At 41.3% G+C, this 27,116-nt stretch overlaps 1 protein-coding gene across 2 annotated transcripts in view; it reads left to right on the top strand.

Annotated features, from left to right (window-relative positions):
- Positions 1–27,116, top strand: part of POFUT3 (protein O-fucosyltransferase 3) — a 469,410-nt gene that overhangs the window by 75,740 nt on the left and 366,554 nt on the right. The window contains exon 6 of one of the 2 annotated variants that reach the window (XM_045779242.2): positions 1–27,116. This exon is cut by the window's left edge and continues 1,442 nt beyond it. The exons of the other annotated variant lie outside the window; for it this stretch is intronic. The gene's annotated coding sequence lies outside the window, so the exon portion shown is untranslated. 2 annotated transcript variants of the gene reach the window in all.

Genomic DNA, 27,116 nt, shown 5'->3' with positions numbered 1-27,116 from the left:
CATTCTTTCAGGAGCAAGCAAGGTCACATTGCTGGGTGGGAGAAGGTTCTATGGCTGGGTTTTTCTCAATCCCAGCTCTGCCATTAACTGAATGTGATTTAGTACAACTCTCTTAATCTCCCTGGGCCTTAGTTTTTGTACCTAAAAAAAAAGAGCGATTGGGCTGGTCATTGAAGTTCTTTCCTATATAATGTTCTTTGTTTATCAAAATTAAGAAGTATAATTTTGTAGATGTTTTTACTCAGCCAGGAGCAAATCTTTTAGAGCCACTACATGGTTTTCAAGGGAAGAAAGCTCTTTGGAGGAAGAAGCATACTTCTTGGGTGGTATTAGGGATAGAAAGTGGGTTATCTCTACCATTTTTTTTTTCTGATAATATCCAAAGGGAAAGCATTGGAAAGGGGGATTGTTTGTTACAGACCAGATTTTAAATTGTATATTAAACGAGTTTGGTTGTCGTACTCTTCGTAAAAAGCCCAGAATGTGATTTGTGCATCTGGTGAGGTATTATCTGATAGCTCTCGGTCTCCATAGATGCCTTAAGCAAATACTCAGTGCTCATATGCTGTGCGTATGTTTTAAACCTCCACATTGCATGTAGTTTTGTTCTATCTTGGTTCTTTTTTTTTTTTTTAATTTTATTTATTTATTCAACAGAGATAGAGACAGCCAGCGAGAGAGGGAACACAAGCAGGGGGAGTGGGAGAGGAAGAAGCAGGCTCATAGCAGAGGAGCCTGATGTGGGGCTTGATCCCAGAACGCCGGGATCACGCCCTGAGCCGAAAGCAGACGCTTAACCGCTGTGCCACCCAGGCGCCCCTATCTTGGTTCTTCATCAAGACTCCGTAGACAAAATTCTGCCTGAACTTTTTTGAAGTATGGAGCCCTGAACAAACTTAGTGAAATGAAATAATTGATCGTTTAATGGGGCATAAACATCTTGTCGGGGAAGACGATGGAGGAGAGGGAATTCTGTGGGATTGAAAATGGGGTGTGTTTCAGAGAAAATAATTCAAAAGTTCTTTGGGGTTCTTTGAGTACCTGTAGATTTGAGACTTTATTATTCATATTTTTTGTTTTGCACATGCGTCTTCTGTAATAGGCTTTTTATTAATGAGATGGTACCCTCGTCTAAGATAATTGCTGTCATGGAGTGAGAGACATGGCCCCACTGTAGCAGCATTCTTATCTGCAAATGGGGAGCTGTCGGTTTTGAATTCCATGTAAGTCCCCTCAGTGACATGGTATCCATTGATCCCATGAGACCACACCTTTCTCTTTACCCCCCTGTCTCCACTTGTGAGCTATGATTAAGAGAGTCCTGTCCCACGGGGCTGCTGTGAGGAATGGCTCACGGCTGGGAAGGACTTGGTGTGATGCAACGTTCTGTGTAGGGTGTCAATACGTTTTGCTTGGATTTTTCTGAGACTGCTTTTCTAAGTGATATGACGAGGTGGATAGAAACCTTCTCAGAAATGTTGAAGAAAGGGCTCACTAATGCTAGTCAGTAGTCTTCACATCTTCACCTGAAAATGAGATAACTTTGACCAGTGATCATGTAGCAGTTACAACATTTCAGAACCTGATTGTGGACCTGCTTCTTTGTTGCTATTAGGAGCTAGATTCCAGTAACAATTGAGATTATTGTCATTATTAGTAAGAGTTTGAATGCAGACAGTGTTGTGTGCACCACTGAGAAGTAGGAGACATAAGCAAAAATGAACGTCCTTGCTTTGACTCGCACATTGTAGATTACGCGTGGGAGAACTAGCCTAATATCTATGGACACTGTACGAGTCCAAGCACAGCGCAGACCTGAACCTGAAATGCCCAGTGTTATGCTGTGCGTTTAAAAAAACCATTAGTGTAGCTTGTAATTCCTGCTAAGGATGACAAAGCATTAGGGGGATCCAATGGAGAGTTAGTTTTCAGTGAATGGTATTATCTGAGGCATCATAGGTACAAATCTACATAAATGACCTATGTCTTTCTTGGAATCTTCAAAGTATAAAATGTAGAAGTTCACAGACCGAGGGTAATGGTGGTCAGTTTATGTTTCAAAGAACTTTGCAATCCAGAATGTTCTGTAAAGCGCTTTCTTACCCTTCTTTAGGGAAGTTCTTTTCTTTGTTTTCATTTTCGTTCTTGTCATTAGTGATACTGTCTTTACTGCATAATTCTTATCAACATGTATCTTTATTTTCTTCTGATTACAGAAATAAAAATGCTTACAAAACTTGGAAAATTGAGCTGTGAACCATGACTCCAGAATAAGAAGACCTGGTTTTAGTCCCCACTCTCAGTATGCCATCTAAAGATGATATCTTGGGGTTGCCTGGGTGGCTCGGTCAGTTAAGCGTCACTCTTGATTTCAGCTCAGCTCATGAGCTCAGGGTCATGGGGTGGAGCCTGTGCTGGGCTCTGCGCTCAACGGGGAGTCTGCTGGAGATTCTCTCCCCCTCTCTCTTCCCCTCCCCCTCGTGCTGGCTCTCAAATAAATAAATCTTTAAGCAAAAAGAAAGATGGTACCTTGGCCAAGTTATTTGGCCCTTCTGAGCTTCAGTTTGCTCACCAGGGAAAGCTTATTGTATGTCCAACCACACTGTGAGGTTGTGAAGTGTAAATAAGCCAGTATTCATTCTTCACTCTCTACGTGGAAGCTGTGGCTGCTCCGGCTCTCTGTGGCCATCACCCTTTGTTTGCGATGACCTTGACTGAGATTTGCGCATAATTAAGGAATGGCTAGTGATAGTACCAGCGATGGTACTCCATTTAGTTCTCCATCCAGTTATCTGATACCTGTTTTTTGTTGTGAGATAGACATTGGGCTGGGCACCTTAGTAGGTATGAATCGGACATGGGAGAGAGGTATGATGGTTCTGGGTAGGGCTTTGTGCTATTACGATGGTATGAAAGCCAGGGGCTGAGGAATGCTCAGATTGTACTGTCTCTCCCCTCCAGGGGATTTCTTTCTTTCTTTCTTTCTTTTTTTTTTTTTGAAAGATTTTATTTATTTATTCGACAGAGATAGAGACAGCCAGCGAGAGAGGGAACACAAGCAGGGGGAGTGGGAGAGGAAGAAGCAGGCTCCCAGCAGAGGAGCCTGATGTGGGGCTCGATCCCATAACGCCGGGATCACGCCCTGAGCCGAAGGCAGACGCTCAATCGCCGTGCCACCCAGGCGCCCCCTCCAGGGGATTTCTAATGGAGTTTTACACAAAGCTCCTAACAGCATAACAGGAATCCCACAACCTTTTTATAGTAGCTGTGCAGACCCAACTAAACACAGTGCAGTGACCTCTGGCAGAAGCCTTTCCATGTTGCAATTCTCAATCTTGGGAGGAGCCTGTTCGGTGTGCCCAGACCATGAGAGAGAAGAGAAAGGTGACCAGGTCTGGAGGTCCTGCCCCTTACAAGTAATAAGTTTACATGTTAACTGAAATCAAAAAAGAAGAAAAGAGGAGGAGCCTGCTCAGGACTTCTGGGAGACAAGCCCATTTTGCTCTTCATACATATTGATGCGAGAATATGAATGCAACGCATGGGAGCCCGTTTTTAAGTCACAGTCACCTCTCTGGCTAATAAAATATGGTCCATCAATAGTGGGGTCTAACCCATTAAATTAGCAATCCTGGTGGTGGGTATTATTAAGAAGATGGGCACAGGCAGAGGTGTGGGGAGTGACCCTCCGTGATTTTTATCTTCTCAACGCATTGGGCTTACCGGCCAAGCCGTGGTCAGTCGATGTGGCTGTATCCGTGAGGGGTGTGACCAGTCATGATCCACAGAAATCTTTCACCTTCCTGAGGCTTCTTCCCAAATATCTGTCCGTGTTCCTTTGGGTCCCTCTGGAACCACTGACACGAGCAGTTGAGCGGTCTGACACTTCTGAAATGAATCAGAGTTGCACGCTGATTAATGCCTCCAAGGGTGTTTTGAGCATTAGGTCAAACTTTCATTCCCTATTTTATTTCTCGTGCAAACTATGGCCACATCATCCAACCTAGCTTACCAGAAATGGTTGTACAACCAGCCCAAATAGGCCATTATAGATATTTGGAATTTTACTATCACAAACTCCTTAATTAAAAAAAACAAACTGGGGATGCCTGGGTGGCTCAGTTGGTTAAGCAACTGCCTTCGGCTCAGGTCGTGATCCCAGGGTCCTGGGATCGAGTCCCTCGTTGGGCTCCCTGCTCAGTGGGGAGTCTGCTTCTCCTTCTCCCTCTGCCCCTCCTCCTGCTTGTGATTTCCTGCTCTCTATCAAATAAATAAATAAAATCTTTAAAAAACCCTGATTGAATAGGTCATTAAAGAAACTTAAAGGCCATCAAGGTAGGTGGGGGTGATATTAAGGGTTTTGAGTCAGGGGCATTATCTTTTCACAGGAGCCTTTGAAATCAGCCTAACTTAACTTGCTTCTTATAGAGTAAACATGACTGTGGGCACTCATCTAGTAAGTCACACGGGAAAAAAGAAAAGCTAGTTTTATTTAATAATGTCCTGAGGAAGCAATACAAATGATTAATTTTATTAAACCTTGATCTTTGAGTCCATGTCTTTTTAATATTGTGTGTGACAAAATGGGGAGTATATATGTCGCTTCTATGTACCAAAGCTCAGTAAGAATTGCAAGGAAAAGAACTTGTGTGATTGTTTGAGTTGTGAGCTCATCTAGGACCTTTTTCATGTAACACCTTTTTTACTCAAAAGAGCCTCTAGCAAACTATGGATATCCAGACTTGGGTTTTTGTCAGTCATCTTCATGAAAATAAAGTGAGCCTGTCACTTTAAGAAAACTAATCGAAGTTGTTGCCCATGATAACATTTCAGCTTTCAAGTGAAAGTTAGGATTTTGGAAAACTGATTTCCACCACTTTGAGCTTGACAACTTCTGGATGCTTAGAAACTGTCCTGATGCAATCGGTGGTGATACTAACAAATGCTGCTTTTGACACTGAATGTAGACTGAGATGATGATGTGTAAGAGTGTTTTTAGTTTATTAGTTTGTTTTTATAATTCTGAGAAAGGAAAAGAGGGTATCAAATACTGGAGAGAGAGCAATTTTTTAAAAAATTAAAAAAAAATTTTTTTTTAGTTGGAAATTTCCATTAGTGAAAATGGAACTTCTAGTGGGAGATTTTTAAAAATTATTGATTACCTCCTTGGAAATTGGGGTAAGATAAAAGGTAATGAGAGCTTTCATGGAGGGAAAAGAAAAAAATGGATTAAGGAACAAGAAAAATATTTTAAAAATATATCAAAATGATCATTATTTGGGTGACTCAGAATGTGAGGCTGCCTGGAATTTATTAATGTGTTGAATACAGTTTTACTGAGCACTTACTTTGTGCCAGGAATTATTCTGGGCTATGGGGTCCAGCAGTGAATGGAACTGACAAAGCCCCTGCTACCTTCGAGCTGACATTCTGGTTCTAGTAGAGGAATGAGAACGGAAATGAGTTCGCCGAATGCAAACCACTGCCTGGAAGCTTTATTTCTTTATTTTGTAAGAGCCCCATGGGATGGAATTTACCTCCTGACTCCCTACCACCACAGCTGAAACATGAGATGTGATATAAATGGGTTATATCGATAGTGTATTAAACATGCTATTTTGAGAAGATGTGTTAAAAGTACTAAGAGTTCAAGTTTAAAATGAGTTGGCAAGTCTAGAAGCAAATCTTTTCTCTATTCTTTTCATTCTTTACTCCATGGTTTTATTCTTGTGCCTCAGAAGAGGGGGCATTTCCTTGGTCAACATCGGGTGATTTCTGGCAAGAATTAAGGACTGTGACTGGGGATTGGCAATAAAGATGGCGGGCCCACTGGGCAAGCCGGGCTGCCCTGTCTAAACCGCGTCTGTTCACCTTAAGTCCAGGGGCTGGGGCCGGTCAGCTTTTACTTAGTCATAGCGCCTGGAGAAGTTTTTATCTCACAAGCTGTATTCAGTCATCGTGTGTATAGTTCACACACCATTAGTAAGACTCCTTTCACCACTGAAATAATATTATTTGTTAGTCTGAGAAAATGCAGGTCACTGCGACGAGCATCTTTTAGGAGTGAAGTATCATCACAGATGTCTTCTATGTCTCTTTCTAGACCGTTTCTGTGGTCTAACACAAGCCTCAGTGTGAAGTCAGCCTGGGGGTGGTGGAGCAGGAGCCACGAAAAGGAAACCTCTGATGTCCCCTCCTTATTTGTTTGTTGATTGTTGCTGTAGCTGTAGGGACGCCATTGAATATGTATTTTGGTCATGTTTATTCAGAAGGATGATGCCGCTCCCTGTGCCTTTCAGCCGCGTATGTTTTCTGGAAAGACTGTGATAGGTTGGTGGCCTTATGGTTTATTGTCCAAACTGGGACACTGTTGAGAGTGAAAGGGGGAGCTATTACTTAAGCCAGGACAGGGACGCCTGGGTGGCTCAGCCGTTAAGCGTCTGCCTTCAGCTCAGGTCATGATCCCAGGGTCCTGGGATCGAGTCCCACATCGGGCTCCATGCTCAGCAGGGAGCCTGCTTCTCCCTCTGCCTGCTGCTCTCTCTGCTTGTGCCCGCTCTCTCTCTCTCTGACAAACAAATAAATAAAACTAAAAAAAAATTAAGCCGGACAATCGACATAAACTGGGATGTGTGGTCCTCCTTGCCGTAGGGAATGTAGGTGGCAACGGGCATTTTAGCACCGCTGTGTTCCAAAACAGTCTCTGAGCTCGGGGGGCTGGGAGGAGGAAAATGTTATTAGTGTCGTTTGAGGCTAGGCACCGCTGGATACTGTCCTGTGTAATGGCACGTAGTTGCTACAATACCCATTTGAGGTAGATCGTTTTCTCTCCTGCTTTTATAATACGAAATACAAGACAACTCTGTTTAATCATGGTGGGGTGACATTTTAAACATGCGTAAGTCGACAGAAGCCATTATTCAAGCTTTGCTTCTTCAGTGGTCGAGGCTTCCCTGTGTCCTGGGTAGAGAAGATCTGTGCCCCAGCAAGGACCTTTTGGTCAATTGGTTTATAGGCAGCAAGGTTAAGGCAATTGGGTCCCCTTTGTTCTGGAGGAAGGAAGGAATTTTTTTGTGCTTGGAAAAGGTAGCACTTTCAAATACCTTCGTTATGGAAAAATAAAAAAAAAAACCAATTAGAGGAAGAAGTGGAAATTTGAGTAGAAGAGGTGCTGTGGACTCTTGAAAATCACTGAGACTTGGAGACTCTCCCTCCTCATCTTACGGAACTTGTTTTCCCACACATCTTATTTTGACGAAATTTTAGAAGTGTAGAAGACTGGTAAGAATAGTATCATTAGGGGCGCCTGGGTGGCGCAGCGGTTAAGCGTCTGCCTTCGGCTCAGGGCGTGATCCCAGCGTTGCAGGATCGAGCCCCACATCAGGCTCCTCCGCTATGAGCCTGCTTCTTCCTCTCTCACTCCCCCTACTTGTGTTCCCTCTCTCGCTGGCTGTCTCTCTCTCTGTCAAATAAATAAATAAAATCTTTAAAAAAAAAAAAAAAGAATAGTATCATTAGCACTCGACATTTCTTCAGGTACGTTCACCAGCTCCTATATTTTGCCACATTTGCTTTACCTCTTCCTTCCTTCCTTCCTTCCTTCCTTCCTTCCTTCCTTCCTTCCTTCCTTCCTTTTTTTCCCATTTGAAAGTAAGCTGTGAAATAGAAGTCATCCAAACTGATAAGGAAGAAGTAAAACTTTCACTACTTGCAGATGATATGAAAACCTTAAAGAATCCACCAAAATAGCTACTAGAATTGATACATGAGTTCAGTAGTCACCGGATACAAAACCAATGTGCAGAAATCTGTTGCGTTCCTATACACTAACAATGAAGCAGTAGAAAGAGTATAATCCTAAGTAGAAAGTAGAAAAAAAGAAAAAAAGGGAAACAATACCATTTACAATTTCACCAAAAATAAGATACCTAGCAATGCAGCTTATAATCCAAAAAGGTGAAAGACCTGTACTCTGAAAACTATATGGCACTGATGAAAGAAATTGAAGACGAGAGAAAGAAATGGAAAGAATTTCCATGCTCATGGATTGGAAGAACAAATATTATTAAAATGTCTGTACTGCCCAAAGCAATCTACAGATTCAATGCAATCCCTATCAAAATACAGCATCAAAAAACAGCATCTTTCACAGAACTAGAACCAAAAATCTGGAACTGCAAAAGACCCTGAATAGCTAAAGCAATTTTGAAGAAGAGAAGTAAAGCCGGAGGCATCATAATTCCAGACTTCGAGTTATATTACAAAGCTGTAGTAATCAAAACAGTATGGTGCTGGCGTAAAAATAGACACATAGATCAATGGAACAGAATAGAAACCTGGAAATAAACCTGCAAATATATGGCCCATTAGTCTTTGACAAAGCAGGAAAGACTATCCAATGGGAAAAAAGACAGTCTCTTAGTGAATGGTGTTGGGAAAACTGGTCAGCTAAATGCACAAGAATGAAACTGGACCACTTTCTTACACCATATACAAAAATAAACTCAAAATGAATTAAAGTCCGAAACATGAAACCTGCAACAATAAAATCCTAGAAGAGAGCACAGGCAGTAAGGTACAGCATACGGTATAGCATGACATCAGGCATAGCAACATTTTTCTAGCTAAGTCTCCTGAGGCAAAGGAAACAAAAGCAAAAGTAAACTATTGGGACTACATCAAAATAAAAAGCTTCTGCACAGTGAAGGAAACAACAAAACTAAAAGGCAGCCTATAGAATGGGAGAAGATATTTGCAAGTTATATATCTGATAAAGGGTTAGTATCCAAAGTATATAAAGAATTTGTAAAACTCAACACCCAAAAGCCAAATAATCCAATTTAAAAACGGGCAGGAGACAGGAACAGACATTTCTCCAAAGGAGACATCCAGATGCCAACAGACACATGAAAAGATGCTCAGCATCACTCATCACCAGGGAAATACAAATCAAAACCACAATGAGGTATCACCTCACACCTGTCAGAATGGCTAAAATCAATAACACAAGAAACAACAAGTGTTGCTGAGGACGTGGAGCAAGGGGAACCCTCGTGCACTGTTGTGGGGAATGCGAACTGGTGCAGCCACTCTGGAAAATAGTATGGAGGTTTCTCAAAAAGTTAAAAAGAGAACTACCCTATGAGCCAGTGATTGAGCTACAGGGTAATTACCCCCAAACTACAAGAATGCTGATTCAAAGGGTTACATGCACCCCGATGTTCATAGCGGCATTATTTACAACAGCAAACTATGGAGGTAGCCCCAGTGTGTACTGATAGGTGAACAGATAAAATGCAGTATATATACACCAGGGAATATTATTCAGCCATAAAAATGAAATCTTGCCATTTGCAATGACATGGATGGAGCTAGAGAGTATAATTCTAAGTGAAATAAATCAGAGAAAGACAAATACCATACGATTTCACTCATTTAAATTTAAGAAACAAAACAAAGGTGTAAAGAGGGGGAAAAGATAGGGACAAGTCAAGAAACAGACTCCTAACTACTGAAAACAAACTGATGGTTACCAGAGGAGAGGCGGGTGGGAAGACGGTGCTATGGTGATGGGGATTAAGGAGTGCACTTGTGATGAGCACTGGCTGATGTATGGAATTAGTGAATCACCATATTGTACATCCGAAACTAATATTACATTGTATGTTAACTATACTGGAATTAAAAAAAAAGAAAGTTGCAAACATCACCCCCCTTCTGTGAAGGACATTCTTCTGAATAACCACAATCCCATGATCAAATCCAAGAAACGAAACACTGATACAATGATATTTAATACACATTCCATATTCACTGTTTCCCAACTGCACAAATGATGAGTTATTGCAGTTTCTTTTTTCTGTTTAATTCAAGATCCAATTGAGAATCACATATTGCCTTTATTTCTTATCTATCTTTAGTTAATAATTAATTAATTTTTAAAAGATTTTATTTATTTATGTGACAGAGAGACAGCCAGCGAGAGAGGGAACACAGCAGGGGAGTGGGAGAGGAAGAAGCAGGCTCCCAGTGGAGGAGCCTGATGTGGGGCTTGATCCCGGAACGCTGGGATCAAGCCCTGAGCCGAAGACAGATGCTTAACATCTGCGCTACCCAGGCGCCCCTTATCTATCTTTTTTAAAAAAAGATTTTTTTTTTATTCATTTGAGAGAGAAAGGGAGAGTGCAGATGGAGCGTGAGAGGGAGAAGCAGACTCCCTGCTGAGCAGAGAGCCCGATGCGGGGCTCAATCCCAGGACCCTGGGATCATGACCCAAGTTGAAGGCAGACACTTAACCAACTGAGCCACCCAGGCACCCTATTTTTTATATATCTTTTACCTCTTTTAATTTAGAAGAGTTGTCTTGTTTTACCTTGTTTTATTTTCTTTGCTCTTTGGTCTTTTGTGATGCTGACATTTTTGAAGAGCTGGGACCATCTGTCTTGTAGAATATTCCATAATCTGGATTTATCTGATTACTTTCTCATGATTAGATTTATGGACCCTTTCTGTTTTGAAGTTCAACATCATTAGAACATCTCTGAAGCACTGAAGAGACCCTAACTAAGGCCTTACCAGAGAAGACACCAACACCTCCCTCTCCAAGTGGAGATTCACTATATGAGAAAAGGGAACCTGGGTCAGTGACTCCGTCTTGACACCCAGGTCTGGAGAATGGTTAGTGTTTTGTAGTGAGGTGTGTGTGTGTGTGTGTGTGTGCATGCACCTGTGTGTATGATGAATATGTGAGATTGAGAGAATGAAAGAAGGAGGAAGTGGAGGAGGGGGAAGAAAACTAACAAGGTATTTAAAGAGAAAAATATGGTAGCAGGAACAGTCATGGGGAAGAGAATGGAGTCTTACAGTGTACACATTAATTTTTCCAGTTTTTTCTCTTTAAGACAATTGTAAACAAGAACAACTCCTTGGACTAATAGGCCCTTAAAGTTCTTAGATTTATTAGAATAATTAGAAAGGGAGATAAAACCTTTTTTGAGATAGGAAAGATGGAAGCTTGCATTTAAAAAATATGTGATTTTATTTTATGACCTAAAAGAGTGAAGCAGGACATATCATTATGTACATAACTTATTCAACGCCAGATCACTAACGAATGACAGAACCGAATTTCAAACCCAAGACTGTTGTGTTTGCTCATGTTCTTTCTGCCATACTCCATTTTCTCCGATGGGATCTCTTATGGGATGGATAGGTTGTTGTGGTTCTTAGCAGTACCCTGGAAAAAATAAAATGTCTTTCCCACCGGTATGGAAAAATCCAGTTCTACCCTGATAGACTTTAAGACAAATAGGAAATTCTTTATTAGTGAAAGGGAGCCTGTGTCCACATTTACAAGTCAATCTATCTCTTTTTTTAATAAGATTTATTTTTTTATTAGAGAGAGAGAGAGCATGCGAGTACATGCATGGGGGAGGGGCGGAGGGAGAGGGAGAGAGAATCTCAAGCAGACTCCCCCCTGAGCGAGGAGCCCGAGCCCAACACGGGGCTCAATCCCATGACCCTGAGATCAGCACCTGAGCTGAAGTCAGGAGTCAGTCACTTCACCAACTGAGCCACCCAGGTGCCCTGCAAGTCGATCTATTTCTTCTTCAGAAACTTTCGTGTGACTTTGGAATTACAAATAGTTTGGTTTGAATGTATTAAACACTTGGGAAAGCCCACGGCAGCGGTGTTCGCCTTAAAAGACACTCCCATCTTTGGGAAGGCCTAGATTTGGTGGCATCTCCCCAGACTTGTTTGCAGGATGCTCTGTTCTTCTGTATACACAAGTCCTTCCACTTGCCCATTGCGAGAGCTGGCAGATTGAAGCCCACAGAAGACTGGAAAGTACTGATGATTTGTTTGTGCAAACAACAGAAACTCAGAAAAAATGATGTTGGGGTTTTGGGAAGGACACTACAGTAAACCATGATCACAGTTATGGAAAAACAGCTTTTCATGTTCAAAGAAAACCGCATAATGTGTCATTTTCTGTGTCCTGTCTGGTACACCCCTCCTACCCCCCCACAAGGCCCGGATCTAAGACATGAAGGAACCACTCATCAAGTCTTGGATTCTTTCTGATTTGATACTTGTCCAAAATTTCCTCCATTTTTTGCAGCTATCGAGGATAATGTAGCTCCCCAAAATTCATATACTGCCCTGTCTTTCGAAGAAGCAACAGCCCCAGATAAACTTTATAAGAGGCTTTTACGTTTTCAAAATGTGAGAGAGTGGCAGTGGTAGGGGACAGAGGGGTATGGGCCATGAAGCGACAAATGCCCTTTGCGGGGAGTTGTGAACCAGCGTTAGGTCGGCGAGGCCAGGTTGTCCGGCGAGGCTGAGGCGCACGGCCGTAGTTCCAGAGAGAAGACTTGCTATGGGTTTCTTGACAGAGGCCAATTCTCAGTTTTGGTTTCAGGAAATCCCGAAACAGGAAATAAGATGTTGCAAGCGTGGGGCTTTGGGGACAGACTCATGAGAGAGATGAATTTCAACAACCTAAAAATTGCTCGGTGACTTCTTGGCGTGTGAGGACGTGTGGCCGAGCCAAGGTGAAGCCCCCGTTGCTCCCTCCGTCTGCAGCTGGCTCTAGTGCCCAGCGTTTTCATCTACGCAGCCGCATTCCTCAGCTCTGCGCGGGACCTCCCCTCAAGTCACACAGTCCCTTAGCAAGCTAAGGGTCATCTGTGAAGGGCACGGAAGACAAGGAGAAAACAACCCCAAATCTGTGTGGAATAGAAAGAATCTGTTTTGGCAGGAATGGGAGGGGGGCTGGTGTGGAGCTCGGGGTGTAAACAGTCTGATCTCAGCGTTGGCAGCCTCTGAAGTGACCTTGGAAAAGACCTTGTGTCAACTCAGAACCTCCAGACAAAATATGTGAGTTCAGCCAAACGTCCGAATGTTTCTGACAGTTGCCGGGTTGCCATCTTATTCATCATAGGGGATGGTCTTCACTGCCCTGGGCTTCAGGGGGACTCAGAAGAGCTGTTGTGAAGGGGCACCTGGGTGGCTCAGTCAGTTAAGCATCTGCTCAGGTCATGATGCGGGGGTCCTGGGATCGAGCCCCACGTGGGGCTCCCTGCTCGGCAGAGAGTCCGCTTCTCCCTCTCCCTCTGCGCCTCCCCCTGGCTGTGCTTGCTCTCTCTCTCTCTTTCTCTCTCTCTCAAATAAATAAAATCTTTAAAAAAAAAAAATGCTGTTGTGAAAGGAGACCTCCCCGCCCCCAATCCCTCCTTTCCCAGCACCCCACAGGTCATGGGGGGACGTTGGACATTGCAGCTATACTGAGCTATTGTATCCTCACGTACCACCTAGACTACGGTAGAGTTGGATTTAGATGAATTTGGACACGACTAGAGAGCGACTCTGGAGACTGCGAACCTGAATGCATCCACCAGGATTGACAAATCTTTTAAAATGCTGTTCTCACGTGTGCGTGCTGCTTCCCGATTAAGCAGAGAACTTGTTGTCAGGCTGTGCGCACTTTCTCCCATGTTTCCGTGAGTCACACGTGTCTTCAGGGCACTGCCCAGTGGGATCATTGATTAATCTGAGGTAGTCATTAATTGTTTGATGTCTGGCATATAGAAGGATTGGATGGTGTCGGGGCAAATATAATTTGAGAATAGCCAGGGGTGAGTGACAGCTTGGCTCTTCTCTCTACTCCCACTGACTGCAGACATTCAAAGTGAGCTTGGCAATTATCTAAGAAAGAAAGGAGCGACATGTGGTTTTTTTTCCCAACGGGGGATTTCATTGTCCATTTGGGTCCCTTTGTTTACTGCATATCAGAGAAACCATGACAACCATATTCGTCTCCATTTCCTCTCCCCTCGATGTTCCTGCTTCCATCTGTTTGATATTCACCACTGCAGTCAACTTTCCATCTCTTTTTTTCCCATTATATGTGGAAGTACACTTATGTGAGTTCATTTTTTTTTAAAGTAAAAGAAAATAAAAATGGAAAGATGGTGCTTGACTTGATAAATTGTGAAATACCTTCTCTACGCTTTCTCTTTCTTAATTCTCACTGGCATGTGACATGTTCATTTACTTGACTTGCCAGAAAGTGCTGGTGCGATGCGCGGAGATGGGCCATCGCAGGAAAACAAAGCAAAAGAACCCTCCTCCGCTCTGCAGATGTATGGCTGTGTGCTGAGAAATGCCGCCTCCCTTCTAGGTATGGTGTACAGCTCCATCTAAACTGGTCCCTTTCCACCAACAAAGTCTCAGGCAGTGGCGGCCAGGAACACCTCTCTCCTTCCTCGGAAAGCGGTTTTGTCCTCTTTTTAAGGCTTTTACAAGCTTGTAGGGTCACGTGGCTCTTTGATGCGTGTGAAACACAGAAGGCAGTAACTAAGCGAAAGAAAGACCGGGACCAGCTTGAATGGGACACCGAGGGGACTTCTTTTGTGCTGGAGGGCGACCTTGAACAATTGCAGAAGTTCGTCCTTTTACAGTCGAGTAGTCCAAGACACAGGCATCCCCGGCTCGGGACTCCTGGCTGTGTCTGGCGTTGCTTTGAACTACCTTTGTGACCTTGAGCAAAACATTTCACCTCCGTATGAACTCCGATTCCTTCGTATGTAAAGTGAAGTACTATTGCATGATATATAAGCCTCCAAAGAGCCTTTCAATGATACTATTCTGTTTCACGGCTAAACAGTAACACTGGCAATGATTTTGCTAGTTTTCTTCTCCTACCCCCTTATATACGATTCTAGCTTCGGCCCTCTTCATTTTTTTTTTTTTTTTAAGATTTCATTTATTTATTTGACATAGAGGGAGGGAGAGACAGAGAGAGCAGCAGAGGGCAAGGGGAGAAGCAGGCTCCCCGCTGAGCAGGGAGCCCGATGAGGGATTCGATCCCTGCCAGGACCCTGGGATCATGACCTGAGCCGAAGGCAGACACTTAACCAGCTGAGCCACCCGGTGCCCCCCTCAGCCCTCTTCAAATCTCACTCTGTGGCCTCTCTCCTCTCTCCTGTCCACTTCACATTTACAACTCTCATGAATATACTTATGACTCAAAACATTAAAAAAATTTTATACTGCATTATAATTATATAAAATACAGCGCACCCATTCAAGTTCAATGAGTTATTTTCTATATATATGTATCTATATCTATATCTATCTATCTATCTATCTATCTATCTATCTATCTATCTATCTATCATCTATGTATCCACCACCACAATCAAGATACAGAACGTTTATATCACCCTAATAAATCCCCTAGCTCTCCTTTGCATTTGGTCCTCCCCCATTCCTGGCCCTACCACATCACTCATCTGCTTTCTGACACCAGAACTTTGTTTTTCTCCTTAAAGCCGTGCTTCTAATCACGATCAAATATGCATGCTCAGCTCCCACTGGAAAATGTGACTTAGATGCATCACAGGGCCCTCGACCTTTGCAAAATGGAAATCAAGATCTTTCTCCATAAATCTGTCTAATCACCAAAATTGTACATCAGAGAATCAGCGATGTTCCTTCCTTGGCTTCTCTTTCTGATTTAATCCATCCCACTTAATAATCTACTCCCCTAATGTATTCACATCTATCCCTTCTTCTGTCACTGTTTCTGGTGAAGACCTCACCAACCACAGTCTAGTCCCACCAAGTTCAGAAGCCTCATGGATCTCTTCTAAGGTCATGCCCTGCATCCTTCTACCACCCAACTCAGATGACCTTTGTGTAACTTGTTCCCGATAGATTTATAAGGTGTGAACTTTATATTCCACTCACTTCAGGGCCTTCTCTCAATAAAACCCGTCTCTTGTAAATCAGGTACTCCCTAACGTAATATCCTTTAATAGCCACTCATCCCCTTTGGGATACAGACTCTGGTATAACGCTTACCTGACTTCCCAGGCTCACCTTTTACTCCCCCCCCCGCCCCATTACCTTACCCTGTGCTCTGCTAAACCAAATTAATTATATGTTGCCTGAACACTCCATGTTTTCTGCATACCAAACATTTTTGTAGATACTGTTTTATTTCCTCTGCCTGGAATATCAGCTTGATGAATTCCTCTTTATCCTTCAAGACTCAGCTCAAATTATTCCCTCAGTGAATCTTTCTTTAATACTCTCAAAGGCTATCAGTTACACTCTCCTCTTTCATTACACATTGTATATTTCTCCTTTATAAGCACCAAGATTACACTCCAATGTGGAGAAGCAGGGAGCAGTACAACCCATCCCCTGGAGTCATCTTAACAGGTTGATAGGTCGAGCTCACGTGAACATACTCACATGTGTGCATGTACACACACCAACAGGGAATGAGGAAGAACACTTTTTTAAAGATTTATTTCACAGAGAGAGAGAGAGAGAGAGAGACAGCACGAGCAAGGGGAGGGGTAAACAGAGAGGGGAAGCAGACTTCCTGCTGAGTGCAGAGCCCAACACAGGGCTCTACCTCCCCACCGGGAGACCATGACCTGAGCCAAAACCAAGAGTTGGACGCTTAACTGACTGAGCCACCCAGATGCCCCGAGGAAGAACATTTTTAATAGCCTTTGACTTTTGGTTCAAGTTCTACATTCTAGCTCAGGGAGAGTTTTAAAGAGGATTTATAGCTTTGTGAGTGACTCTTCTCCACATTTCATTAGGTTTTTCTCCAGTTTCTTTCACTGGTCCAGTTTCTTTTTTTATTTTATTTTATTTTTTAAGATTTTTTTTTAAATTTATTCATTTGACAGAGATAGAGACAGCCAGCGAGAGAGGGAACACAAGCAGGGGGAGTGGGAGAGGAAGAAGCAGGCTCCCAGCGGAGGAGCCTGATGTGGGGCTCGATCCCGGGACTCTGGGATCACTCTGAGCCAAAGGCAGACGCCTAACGACTGAGCCACCCAGGCGCCCCTCACTGGTCCAGTTTCTTTTCCTTTCTTTCCGCACTCAGGGTCCTGCTTCCTCTCTGCAGGTGTATGTCCTTGAGCACTGTGTCAAGTCCTCAGCTGGATGCCACCCAAGGTGGAGGGAAAAAGGCATCCCCACTGTTCTGGGCTATGTAGCATCTGCAATCCCATAGGCATGATCTCTAGATTGTCTTGCTAAACTATCATCTGTCTCCTGTTACCTTCTCTTACCCTAGTCTGGTATGTTTCTGACATCATGAGGAGAAAATCGAGATGGGAAAAACCTCTCCTGCAATGTCTATAAAAGGATTTATTGTAATTTTTACGATCTGTTTACATGTTTGCCTCTTCCAGGCTGAGTTTCTTGGAGATCAGATAGTGTTTTTTTCTCTAGTGTCCCGCAAAATCAATGACTGAATGAATCTTATGATAAACTTGAATCCTGCCTGTATTTCTATTACACAGGTAATGATTTTATGTTAAATAGCATGTTCCGCCTTAACAAATATCTGCTCATGAGTAAATGAAAGCGTGTCTGAATATCTGTAACTATGTTTGAATTTGAAATATTCCCATTTATTTATTTATTTTTTAAAGATTTTATTTATTCATTCGACAGAGATAGAGACAGCCAGTGAGAGAGGGAACACAAGCAGGGGGAGTGGGAGAGGAAGAAGCAGGCTCATAGCGGAGGAGCCCGATGTGGGGCTCGATCCCATAACGCCGGGATCACGCCCTGAGCTGAAGGCAGACTCTTAACCGCTGTGCCACCCAGGCGCCCCTGGAATATTCCCATTTAAAATTAGCAACAAGCATAGGCAATATTTCATGTGCTGAAACTCTAATTCAATGCATTCTATTTTAAAATAGAAATTAAAGCCAAGCCTGGATAATTCATTTGGATAATTAATTTGCCAAGTCTTACTGCTGATGGCAGACATGTAGATATGTAAGATCAAGCAGTATCTGAAGAACTTTGGGTACCTTAAGAGAGAAGAAAATAAACAATCAGAAAATGCAACCAAACAATCTACACTTTTTTCTTTAGCATGTTCGAAAGAGGAAGCTCAGTGTCAGTTCAGAGTGATGATTGCAGAGATCAAGGTGGGGCTTCTTGTTTTCCTCTGGGAGTGTAAGAGCCTGGATGGGTTCTCTTGTTTTTTCTGTGCAGAAGGCGACAGGCCCAGGAGAAGGAACACCTGGAAATCAGCTGGCTTTTGATAAACGTTTGTTGAAGAATAGGTTGTGTTGTTAAGTGTCGGAAAGTTGGGCAAAATATTCAAGAAGTCCTTTGGAGATTATATAGGTCTTCAAAATGCCAATAAGTGTCCTGTAATTTCAGATCTTTATGGAGAAATCATGCTCCCTAGTCAGGGGCTAAAATCTCTTGGAAAGTTTCTCTGACTAACCCACCTCATGATGGCTCTCTGCTTGCTTTACCTATAACGTTCATGTGGGCTGTCTAATACTCCCTCTGTTTGTATGATGTGTGACTACGTGATACTTCAGGCTAATTCCCAAATTTATTTCCTCTACTAGATTATCTTGTGTTAGGGCTTCATGTCCTTTCTCTGCATTCCCTACAGCTCAGCACCTATCTACTATGCTCTAAACATTTTTCCATTTGGCTGTGATGTGATTTGAGTCTCAAAACAACTTTGTAAAGCAAAAATATTGTCATTCTGATTTTTGCAGTTGGGAAAATGGATGTAGACTGTGAAGTAACTTATACGAATTTACGTAGCACGTAAGTGGCAGAGTCCAGATTTAGATCAGAGTTCCTGATCACTCCTCAACATAGTTTTTGAAAGAAACAGGTTTATTCCAAAAAATGTGCTAAGAGGTCCTTTAGCTGGCAAAGTAAAATAAACATGCAGTGGGTTTTTTTGGTCACAGAACTGGTATATCTTTCATGCCATCTGCAGAGTATGTCTACCATGTTGGTCTTTCCTGGAGTGTGTAATCCAAGGTTCTGCTTTGAAGTGGTGCTTAATAGAGAAGGGGTTGTTGGCTGACAGTGTGAACCAGACCCTCGGATGATGGACCGTGGTGGTCGTCTGTTGATCCACAAGTGTAGTCGAAACAGTAAGGTAAGTCGACCAGGAAGGAAATGTAGCTCACAAGTAAGCAATGTGAGTGCCTCTCACAGAGTTTTCTCTTTTCCTTTCCCCTGCACTGAGGGGTGGGCTATTATTTTTAAAAATGTAATACATACCAAGTTCTGTGATTGCTAATTACTATCATCTTTCCTCTTTTCATTCCCCACTGTTCCCCCTGCCATCATGATGACATCTCCTCCAGGCACTCATAAATTTCATCCCTCCAAAATGGAATATAAAAACCTATTAAAATACACCACACATGGCGATTAATTGCCAGAAGAAAATCACCCAGAACCTTGATCTCAGACCTATCTTTTAAATGATGTAAATCCAATTTATCTCACGTTTAAGCTTCTTTGAATTCTAGTGTCCCAATCACCCTATGGTAGCCTTGCTCCCTTCTTCAGGGTAGTTTAATAAAAAAGATGGAATTACCCCATATCCATTTTTAATTGCATCTCTTTAGATAAAATAGGTTGCTATCAGAAGAGTTTTCTTTCCTCAACCAACTGCAAATGTGTTTTTAATACAAACTGTATCAGTCCATAAGAAATCTACCGGAGCAGTAAAATGCTCATGAAAAATAGGCCCTGTGGGCTAACTCATGAGTCTCAATTGCATTAGGGAATTTCACATTCCATCTTTATTTTGATGCTTCCTACTCTTCAGCTCTGTTTATTCCTGGGACCCATCGAGGGCTGTCGCAGTTATCGAAATGTCATAAAATAAGGCATTCAATGATATTATCTTTAGGTACAAAGTAACTTATCCATGCATGAAGGTAAGCTGTAAGGTAAATTGCTAACTTTGACTGAGCAAGGGATTTGCAGATTGTCTCTAGGATGATTTGGCAACTGCTATCTCAGGTTGTTTGGGTCCTTTTGATGTGTGTCTGTGCTCTCTAAAGCTCCTTAGGTTTTAGCTGGGACATCCACTCTTCTGGCTCTGAAGCGGAGCTAATCTGCTTTTCTGCATCACAACCTTCATCTGTGTTTTTGTTTTGCCTCAGCAAGTGAAGGAGAAGGATCAGGGCATTAATCTCTCACTCCATTAGAAGGATGCATTTCCACTTTCATCCAATTAGCTGCTGTAATTTGAAGCTTTGGGGGCCTGCTGATAAGGTGGGAGCCTGGCAGCAGCAAGGCCCACAGAAAGCTTTCAGAAGGCACACAGTGAGCTGTTATCACGAGTTTCACTGAAAAGATCAAATATCGCCTGCTCACCCCAGCCTGATCTCAAATCCGTATATATTCATTAACCGTCGATATGTGGTTACTTGGGGAGGTTACACAAGGCTTCACACAGAAGTTCGGTCAGGTCTGAAGGCACATGGAACCCAAGCAGCCAGTAATGAGTTCAAATTTCTAGCACAGTTTGTTCTCAGGGGCAAAGGGTTTAAGCAACTGTCTTCTTTCCTTCTTTTATTTATTTTTTATTTTTTTTTCCTTCTTTTAAAACAACAGTATCCTAGACCTTTAATCTGACTCCCTTTGTTCATTTTTACTGATTTCTGACATGAGCAGGGCAAAGGAACTAACAGGGACAATGGAACCTGTTCTTTCTGGAAGCCTGAAGAGACTCCTGTAAGTTCCCAGCACAATGAGGTGCTGATTTGCATAGGCAAAAGGGCCTGGAGGTCTTTTTTTTTTTTTAAGATTTTATTTATTTATTTGACAGAGAGAGACAGCCAGCGAGAGAGGGAACACAAGCAGGGGGAGTGGGAGAGGAAGAAGCAGGCTCCCAGCGGAGCAGGGAGCCCAGATGCGGGCCTGATCCCAGGATTCCGGGATCACGCCCTGGGCCGAAGGCAGATGCTTAACGACTGAGCCACCCACGCGCCCCAAGGCTGGAGGTCTTAACACCCCATTTTTATGTCTCTCGACCACTTCCTGCAATATGAGCCAAGAGCACACGTCCTTCTAGAAATAAGGCCAAATATTCTCTGAAAACTTCAGCCTGACCATGAGGATGATGAACGTGAAAGGGATTCTGCTCTAAATTTTGGAGTCGGACATTTTCTCTTCTAGAATGATCTCCCATTTTTCTAGGGACAACTCCAGCATCAAAAAACTGTTTGTGAGCAATAACTACACATGGAAAATTCCTTCCTCAAAGAGAAAACTCATGCACGTGGAGTATCCAGTCAATTACTTCTGAGAGCGGAGGATGGGCTTGGCAAAATGGAGAGGTCCAATAATACACATGCAGTCTGGATCTCTCTTATTTTACTTCTGCAGTTTCCTCATCAGTAAAATAAAAGGGTTGCATACTTGAAATTGCTAATACCTCTTTTGGTTTGAGTATTCTGTGGTTGGTGAGGCAGCATATTTCAATTTAGGTTGGTGAATATTAAGCTTGTGTTTTGCCATTCTCGCTGGTTATATATATACACCTCTAATTAATTGTGAAAACAATTCCTGCTGACCTTGGAATTCCAAGGCCCTAAAAATCCTTCTGAACATAGAATTCCAAGTAGCCACTGTCCATCAGACGAAGACAAAACTTAAATGCATTTCAGATGTAATGAACAGAGATATAATGACAAGACAAAGGAATGGACAGAGATCTGGTCTTGTGTCTGGTCTTACACTTCTTTGTAGCCCTTGAGAAGTCAATTAAATGCTTTAAAATTAAATTCAATATAGCTTTTGCATGAAAATAAGTTTTCTTTTCTCTGGGAAAAGTGCCCAGAAGTGCAATTACTGGGTCATGTGGTAGTTGCATGTTTTATTTTCTAAGAATTTTCAAGAGTGGGTGTAACACTCCCATCAAATACATATGAGTCATCCGTTTTTTCTGCGTCGTCACCAGCATTTAGTGTTGTCACTATTTTACATTTTAACCATCCTGATTGGTGTGTAGTGACATCTCATGGTGATTTTAATGTGCATTTCCCTAATGGCTAATAATGGTGAAGATCTTTCCATAGTCTTTTTTGCCTTCTGTATATTTTCTATGAAATGTCTCTTCACGTCTTTAGCCCGTATTGTAATTGGATTTTTTCCTTTTTTACTGTTGAGTTTTGAAAAAAAAGTCTTCACATACTCTAGATACTAGTCCTTTGTTGGATAAGTAGTTTGCCAACATTTTCTCCTACTCCGTAGCATGTCTTTTCATCTTTTTAACAGGAGCTTTTGCAAAGCAAAAGTTTATGATTTTGAATTTATCATTTTATGTCTTTATTTTTATTTATTTATTTGAAAAACATTTAAATTTTTTAAATCGAAGCATAGTTGACATACAATATTGTATTAATTTCAGATGTATAATATAGTGATTTATATTTATATACATTACAAAATAATCACCATGATGAGTCTAGTTACCATCTGTCACAACGCAAAGGTATTACAACATATATTCCTTATGCTATACTTTATATCCTTGTGACTTACTTACTTTGTAACTGAGAATTCGTACCTCTTCATCCCTTCACCTATTTCACCATCTCTCTACCCCTCTCCTTTGGCAACCAGCCGTTTGTTCTTTGTATTTCTGACTCTGTTTCTGTTTTGTTGGTTCATTTTGGTTTTTGTTTTTTAAAAGCTTTTTTATTATTTTTACTTAATCTCTACAGCCAACGTGGAGCTCAAACTTACAACCTGGAGATCAAGAGTCACGTGTCCTAGCGACTGAGCCAGCAGGTGCCCCTCATTTTGTCTTTTTAGATTCCCCATATAAGTGAAATCATACAGTAGTCGTCATTCTCTGTCTGACTTCAGTCTTATTTCACTTAGCATAATACCTTTTAGGTCCATCCACATTGTCACAAATGGCAAGATTTCGTTTTTTATGGCTGCATAAAATCTATATCTATATCTGTATCAATCGATCTATCAGTCTGTCACATCTTCTTATCCATTCGTCTATGAATGGACACTTAGTTTGCTTCCATATCTTGTCTATTGTGCAAGCAAACCTCACAGATACTGTGGGTTTGGTTCCAGACTATTGCAATAAAGTGAGTATTGCAATAAAGTGAGTCAAATGAATCTTTTGGTTTCCCAGTGCCTATGAAAGTTACGTTTCACCATACTGTAGTCTATTAAGTGTGCAAGAGCTTTATGTCTAAAAAACAATGTACATATACCTTAATTAAAAATACTTTATTACTAAAAAATGCTAACCATCACCTGAGCTTTTGGTGAGTCATAATCTTTTTGCTGGTGGAGGGTCTTGCCTTGATGCTGATGACTGCTGACTGATCAGGGTGGTGGTTGCTGAAGGGTGGAGTGGCCGTGGTAATTTCTTAAAATAAGACAACAATGAAGTGTGCAGCATCGATTGACTTTCTTTCATGAATAATTTCTCTCTGGCATGCGATATTGTTTGATAGCATTTTACCCAAAGTAGAACTTTCAAAATTAGAGGCAATCCTCTCAAACCTTGTCACTGCTTTACCAACTAAGTTTATGTAATATTCTAAATCCTTTGTTATCATTTCAATAATCTTCACAGCATCTTCACCAGGAACACATTGCATCTCAAGAAACCACTTCTTTGCTCATCTTTAAGATGCAACTCCTTGGGGCATCTGGGTGGCTCAGTTGTAGTTAAGTGCCTGACTTCAGCTCAGGCTGTGAACTCAGGGTCTTGGGATTGAGCCCCACATCAAGCTCCTTGCTCAGTGGGGAGCCTGCTTCTCCCTCTCCCTCTCCCTCTGCCCCTCCGCCTGCTTGTGCACTCTCTGTCTCTCAAATAAATACATAAAATCTTAAGAAAAAAAGAGATGCAACTCCTTGTCCATCAAAATTTTATCATGAGATCGCAGCAATTCAATCCCATCTTCAGGCTCCACTTCTAATTCTAGCTTCCTTGTTATTTCCACCTCATCTGCAGTATTTCCTCTATTAGAGTCTTGAATTCCTCCAAGTCATCCATGAGGGTTGGAATCAACTTCTTCCAAACTTCTCTTCATGTTGATATTTTGACCTCTTCCCATGAATCAAGAGTTCTTTTTTTTTTTAAAGATTTTATTTTTATTTTTATTTATTCGACAGAGATAGAGACAGCCAGCAAGAGAGGGAACACAAGCAGGGGGAGTGGGAGACGAAGAAGCAGGCTCATAGCAGAGGAGCCTGATGTGGGGCTCGATCCCATAACGCCGGGATCATGCCCTGAGCCAAAGGAGACGCTTAACTGCTGTGCCACCCAGGCACCCCGAATCAAGAGTTCTTAATTGACATCTAGAATGACAAACCCTTTCCAGAACATATTCAGTTTATGTTGTTCAGATTCATCACGGGAATCACTATGTGTGGCAGCTATAGTCTTACAAAAAGTATTTTTCAAATAATGAGACTTGAAAGGTGAAATTACTTCTTCATCTTTGAGCTACAGAATGGATGTTGGATATATACCCAGAAGTGGAATTGCTGATTCATACAGTAATTTTATGTTTAATTTTTTGAGGAACCATCATACTGTCTTCCATAGTAGCTGTACCATTTTGCATTCCTATCAGCAAAGGCTCAAGGATCCCAATTTCTCCACAATCTCAACTGACGGTTGGTTGTTTTGAGAATAACCATCCTAATGATATGGAGTTATATCTCATTGTGGTTTTGATATGCATTTCCTAATACTTAGTATTATTCAGCATCTTTTCATGTGCTTATCTGTCATCTATGTATCTCCTTTGAAGAAATATCTATGTAAGTCCTTGACCAATTTTAAGGTTGAGTTGCTTGTTTTTTATTGTTGTTGGACTTTTAAAAATAACTTCTGGATATTAATTCCTTATCAGGTATATGATTTGCAAATATTTTCTCTCATTCTGTGGGAGGCCCTTTGACTCTGTCAATAGTGTCCTTTGATGCTGTCCACCTTATCTATTTTGTTGCTGTTGCTTGTGCTTGGTGTCATAATGAAGACGTTATTGCCAAATCCAGTGTCATAAAGCTTTCCCTCTAAGGTTTTTTCTAGGAGTTTTATAGTTTTGGGTCTTACATTTCAGTATTTAATCCATTTGGAGTTAATTTTTAAGTATAACGTAAGTATGCAATTTCATCCTTGTGCATGTGGATATCCAGTTCTCCCAGCACCATTTGTTGAAAAGACTGTCTTTTCTCCAAGACATCCTTATTGAAAATTATTTGATCATATATGCATGGGTTTATTTTTGGGCTCTCACTTCTGTTCCATGGGTCTGTGTGTCTGTTTTCCTGCAAGTGCAACACTGTCTTGATTACAGTAGTTTTGTAGTAAGTGTTGAAGTCAGGTAGTGTGAGAACTCCAACTTTGTTCTTCTTTTTTCAAGATTATTTTGGCTATTTGGGTCCTTCGAGATTCCATATGAATTTTAGGAAGGATTTTCCTATTTCTGTAAAAAATATCACTTGGATTTCTATAGGTGTTTTTTTCTACAGGGATTGTATAGAATCTGTAGCTTGCTTTGGGTAGTACTGACATTTTCATATTATCAAGTCTTCCAATCCATGAACAGGGGATATATTTCTGTTTATTTGTGTTTTTACTTTCTTTCAGCAGTATTTTGTGGCTTTCAGTGCATAAGTCTTTCATCTTCTTTACTAACTTTTCACTAAGTACTATATTATTTTTGATATTATTATAAGTGGAGTTGTTTTCTTAGTTTCTTTCTTAAATTGTCTATTGTTAGTGTTTATAAAATATAACTGATTTTTGCATGTTGATTTTGTAGCTTGTGACCTTCTAGATTTGTTTATTACTGAATTCTAACAGTTTTTCTATTTGTGAAATATTTAGGGTTCTCTACAATAAGGTCATGTTATCTTTGAAAGGAGATAATTTCACCTCTTCCTTTCCAGTTTGGATGCCTTTGTTTCTTTTTCTTGCCTGATTGCTCTAAAAAACCAACTGGAATTTCCAACGTTATGTTGAACAGAAGTGGCAAAAGTGGGCTCTTCTCTTGTTCCTGATCTTAGAGAAAATCTTTTAGGCCTTCACCATTGAGTTTGATGTTAGCTGTGGGTTTTTCATATGTGGTTTTTATTATGTTGAGATGATACCCTTCTATTTCTAACTTGTTGGGTGGTATTGTTATTTTTAATAATGAAAGGATGTTGAATTTTGTCAAATGCTTTTTCTGTATCAGTTGAGATTTTTTTCTCTCCATATTTCTGGTAATGTAGTATATTATTTTGATTGATATTCATATGTTGGACCATCTTTGTATTCTAGGAAGAAATCACCCTTGGTCACGGTATATAATCCTTTCAATGTGCTGTTGCATTCTGTTTGCTAGTATTTTGTTGGGGATTTTTACATCAATATTCATCAGAGATACTGGCCTTTAGTTTTCTTTTCTTGTTGTATCTTTGTCTGGCTTGGTATCAGGGTAAGGCTTGCCTTACAGAATGAATCTGGAAGTGTTCCCTCCTCTTCAATTTATGGAAGAGTTTGAGAAATGTTGGTGTTAATTTTTCTTTAAATATTTGGTAGAATTTACCAAGGAAGCCCTCTGGTCTAGGGCTTCTTTTCTTCTTGAAAGGTTTTTGATTACTAATTCAATCTTCTTATTAGTTATAAACTACTATGGGCTGAATTGTGTCCCTGAAAAAGTCATATATTGAAGCCCTAACACCTAATACGTGAGAAGATGATTGTATTTGGAGATAGGGCCTTTCATGTAGTAATTAAGTTAAAATGGGTTTGTCAGTGTGTGATGTGACTGTTGTCTTTATAATAAGAAATTAGGACACACACAGAAGCACCACATACATGTGTGCACAAAGGAGAGAGCAAGTGTGAGACCCACACTGTGAGAAAATACCTGGTCGATAGTATTTTGTTATGACAGTCCTAGCAAACTAAACCATGGGTCTGTTCAGATTTTCTATTTCTTCATGATTCAATGTTGGGAGGTTGTATGTTTCTGGGAAGTCATCCATTTTATCTAGGTTACTCACTTTGTTAGTATGTAATTGTTCGTAGTACTCTCTCTTTTACTCCTTTTATTTCTGTAAAATTGATAATAATATCCCCTCTTTCATTTCTGACTTAAAGTCTCTGTGGTTTTTGACTACAGTAGAAGTGTTATTGTCTAACAGTATTCTGTCTTGCTAGGCGATCCCTTTTCTGGTCCTTTGATATTTTCTAGTTGCCTGTTTCTTCAGCTCCAAGTCTGTGTACATTAGGGGAAAAAAAAAAAAAAGCCCAGGGAACT

The sequence above is a fragment of the Ursus americanus genome, chromosome 27, assembly GCF_024610735.1.
Source record: "Ursus americanus isolate L20-20 chromosome 27, mUrsAme1.1.p, whole genome shotgun sequence".
Lineage (NCBI taxonomy): Eukaryota > Metazoa > Chordata > Mammalia > Carnivora > Ursidae > Ursus > Ursus americanus.
Note: the sequence above shows the minus strand (reverse complement) of the source record. Positions and strands in the feature narration are given on the sequence as shown.